The sequence below is a fragment of the Sparus aurata genome, chromosome 9 (genome assembly GCF_900880675.1).
Source record: "Sparus aurata chromosome 9, fSpaAur1.1, whole genome shotgun sequence".
Lineage (NCBI taxonomy): Eukaryota > Metazoa > Chordata > Actinopteri > Spariformes > Sparidae > Sparus > Sparus aurata.
This window is the reverse complement of record NC_044195.1, coordinates 12,397,873-12,402,233: the sequence shown is the minus strand read 5'-3', so window position 1 is coordinate 12,402,233 and position 4,361 is coordinate 12,397,873. Positions and strand designations below refer to the sequence as shown.

Sequence of the window (4,361 nt, the reverse complement as noted above, 5' to 3'; positions counted from 1 at the left end):
TCATCCTGTATCATAGGGGGTCTCCTCGGCAGCCCGCGTGGCCAGCCTCTTACCCCACACCAGTCAGACTTCCATTAAAGTGTAATTATATGTAAATGAAAACTACATAAAACCCTTTCTTGAGTTGACCACTGAAACAATCCTGGCTTTCAGAGCCCCCTTTTTTTCCCTTCTCCATTTCTACTAATGAAAAGAGAGCAAAAGAGCATTTTGAAAATGCAGCAGCCAGACGTTTTTTTATACTTTACACGGACACATTTGAAATCTTTTGCCCTACTTGTGAAAGACAAGCAATTAATCTGAGCTTTTGATGGAGAGGTAACTCTATAAATCAGCTGCCAGCTTGGTATTGTGCAGAGTAAGTGCACTTGGTTGAGTTGGGGGTATTGAAGGGAGAGTGGGGATCAGGGGGCCTGTATAGGGGTATGTAAGAGTTTCTATTTAAACTGATGCTTCTCAACAAAAACTGCCACCCTTCCAAATCCTATGCACCCACTCCCCCTCCTTTTGCCCTCTTGTTTACCACAGGCCCAACTTCACAAGGCCTCTTGGTATGAAGTTGGAGCCACAGAGCTAAGAGCAGGGGAGTGATTACAACTTCCTTCAGTGTGAATGGTGCAGATGTCGGCCTGGCCTCAGTGAAGCAGAACAATGGCCTCAAAGGCGTCTGGACACAATGGGCCTTTCTCCTCTGCCGGAGATGTCTCTCTATAGCAGCTTGCAGCGCGGGATGCTAAGCAGGTGGCACACAGAGAGACAGAGACGGCCCCGGCCCCTTTCAAGTCCCCTCAGCTGAAAAGCATCAGTGGGTACATGTGTGGAGGAGTCGCCGTGGATTGCTTCTTTGGTCAGTCTGGGCATTAGCGTCTGGAGGTGTCATTTAGCCGTGGATTAGCCAGGCTGCCTGTTCACTGGGGATTTTCCCCCATTGACGGGCCACCAAGAGAAGCTGGGATTGATGCTCTCTGGCGTCTTTCTCTCTGATCTGCCATGGCTTGGTCAAAGATTGAGAGCTCTTTCGCTCTCATATGAGGAAGTTACAAAATCCCCACCACCCCCCTTGACTAATGCTCCATTACTCTCATACCTCTATTTTATCCCCTTATACCTACATTTCTGTCACCATTTTTTTTGTACAGAAGCTTATTGCTGCCATCCCATAAAAAGAAAAATTGATCAGTATCATGATATAATGGCAAAGAGATTATTGTTATGACACCATATTTTCTACGTTATGACAAGATATTAGATCATGAAATACAAACTTATCACATTATCATAAAAACTTTTTTATCATAACAATATGCTTTTTTTCTTGTTAGAGCATAAAACGTTTAACGTTATAACAAGTTATGTATACCAAGACATTTTCACATTATTACAAAATACAAATGTATCCACAAGAAAGGAACTTTTCTTGTTATAACATAAAAGGTTTCACAATATAACAATATATTTTCACATTATTATGAATTACGAACTTAACACATTCTAACAAAAAGCAATTTCTTGTTTTAACAAAGTACAATTTATCTTGTCATAACATAACACCTTTTGCATTTTCCAAACTGTAATATGTAATATGTTTTTCAAACAGTAAAAATAGAAACAATGTTAAATAGAAAGTGTAAACCATAAAACCAAATATTGACACATTTATACTTTTATTTATTTGAGAAGTACAATTGTATTTGCTGTACTTGAGCCTCTGCCTGATTGTGTTTACCACATCATGTGTTTGTGTACTAAAATGGAAGCACCCTGCTCTTATGGATTTGCAGATTTAATTATGACAGCACGAGTGTCCCACCGTGTGTTTACCACAAAGAGTCCCTCTCTATGGAGCTGAATAATTTGCTCTCCACTTCCCCAACTGTGTGGCATTACTGTGGTTTCCCTGGGCCCAGTGGAGAGCTGTGGGGACCAAATGAAGAAGAGTCACCTGGCGCCTCCTTCCAAGGTCTCGCAGAGTTAACATGTAATGAATAAATTAATATCTAATGAAGGAGAGAGCTGCTATTACACTCACCCTGCACTCGTGCCATCAGGGAAGATAGAGGTTGAAGACACTAAACACTGCAGTGGATGCTGTGAATTGACAAACAACATCAAAAGACAGAAAGAGTGGTGCTAAATACTTTGTATGCTCTCCCACTGGGCTCATTTGAGCAGAAGTTAATGTCGTCTGTACTTTCGTTCTTTTGTCTAATTTTTATTTTCATCTGGCGAGGTTCACGCTGAAACTGCGCTTTCATCACAGTTTGGGCTGATTAAAGATTTCTGACACTTAAGTAGTCGTCTTTTTTTTTTTTGCTTTTTTTTCTAAAAAACTATTGTTTCAAAATTGTGAGCACTGATTTCTGTTTGTTTTTCAGACTGAGCCTAGCATTCATTTGGGCGATCCTGAGGCCCTGCCTGATGAATATTCACACATATTTTTTTTTCACTTGATGTGTTTTTTTTTGTTTGTTTGTTGTTGTATTTTTTTGCTATTTCCTGCTTTAGGCAATTACTAAATACCACTAACCACCTCAGTATCCCTCTGTGTTACTGGCGTGTGTACAGTATGGTGTCTGGTGTATGATTGTGGCCAAACAATGTGCCTACAGATTTACCTTTCTTTTATCTTTTGTCATTGAGGGATTTAATGCGTCATTGGCACACGTGCAAGCCGAGTCCTGCTGGGCTGTTGCTAATGTCGAGGCCCCCTTGTGAGAGTACATTATCTCTGAGCCTTCCTATTATTCTGGAACACTATTGACTTCTAATGTGCCTATCTACACGTCCCCAGATATCTAACGTCATTATAAAGCGAACTAACAATCCATTATTCTCATCGCCTGTCATTACTGGAAGCAATACTCCATTAGTTTAAGTTCTCTTGTTTAGCTCTCTTAATTTACGTGATTGACAATTTGCTGTCCAACAAGTGCGGACACAGTGTGTATCTGCACAAAGGCTGTGAGTCACAAGATGACACATTTTCTACGCTGTTGCACAGTTAGACATTTTCTCCTATTGCCGGTAAGAAAACACAAAAATACAAAAAAAACACCACCACCATGTTGCAGTTTTTTAAATTAAATGTAATAAAAAAAAGATGTTATCTTGCAATGTTTGCTTGCAATCCTTTATCCAGATCTGTGCCAAAAGTTATTCTCGTCTATTCTGGGCCGAGACCCACCCTCCATTTAAGTTTCGTGGTAATCTGTTGAGTAGTTTTTGTAAAAATTCTGCTGACAAGCCAGCCAACCAACCAACAAACGGACAGGGGTTAAAACTTAACCTACTTCAGTTTGTTTTCTGTTCCATATCTTGCCAAACATCTGCATCAGGAGGACAAAGGTTTCCATGAATACATCACCTACTGTAATAATCACCTTGGACAAAAATTGGTTAAAAACAGCCTGTAATTTAGTGAACATTTGAGTATTGATTTCCTCAGATGGGCTCAGACCTCTCCGGAACTGCTGCAGTAGAGACTGATTGAACCTCAAAGTCCAATATTCAGTGAAGCGTGACAGAAGGAAAAATGAAATATCATTTGAGTAAACTACTAAGGAAAAGGAAAAAGGAAAACTAATGCTGAAATCATTAAAATCAGCCAAAGCAGATCTTTTTGTTCTGATTAAAATATCTCCCCCAAAACTACATGGTTCCCCTCCAGAGCAAGGTCAGATATTGTCACTGGGACGGGCTTTCTGTTCTGGGTTTGCTCCTTTTTCATCAAATCATGGTCAACAGACAGTCAGTGCTTCTTTTTCTTCCAACTGGCAATTTGGCGTCTGAAGTAGAGGTGCTCATTGTGCACTTCCCTCCTACACTCAAACCCTGCTTGTTGTAACAAAGGTATACATGGCAAACATACCGTAGTCAAGAAACAAGTAGATTATTGGCTCAAAAACATACCGGTCAAGGACGTTCAGATTAGAAATGGAAAATCAAAAGAACTTTCCTGAAAAAAAACCTACTCTTTTACTTGTGTGTTACTTGTAACTTGTTACTACCTACATCTGCCAGTATAACAATATAACACTGTGCAGAGCTGAGAAGACCCCGTATCGATTTTTCGCGCCTTACATTATATTTGCACATCCCATCCGTACATCACAGGTCTATTTCCTGCCCTCTCTGCTTCCATTTTTTTTTCCCCCACAAACATCAGGCAACTGGTCCTGATGTGCCCCTTTACATGTGACTGTAATGTGTGTGTGAGTCAAAGGTCTGTACGTCCTCTCACACATTAAATGAGACCACAGAAACACATTTTCTTCATTAGGAACTCTGAAAATGTGTGTTCGTGTCCGTACTTATGTTCTTCAGACTATGATTTCTATGTTAAAGGTGTGGGGAAAGGCGAC

At 40.4% G+C, this 4,361-nt stretch overlaps 1 long non-coding RNA gene across 1 annotated transcript; it reads right to left on the bottom strand.

The window, feature by feature from the left end:
- Positions 1-1,645: 1,645 nt before the first annotated feature.
- LOC115588524 (uncharacterized) lies at positions 1,646-2,231 on the bottom strand. Its single transcript, XR_003985374.1, has 2 exons — positions 2,030-2,231; positions 1,646-1,914 (listed from the first exon to the last, which is right to left on the bottom strand). It is a non-coding gene; the product is annotated as an uncharacterized LOC115588524 (long non-coding RNA).
- Between the last annotated feature and the right edge of the window lie 2,130 nt (positions 2,232-4,361).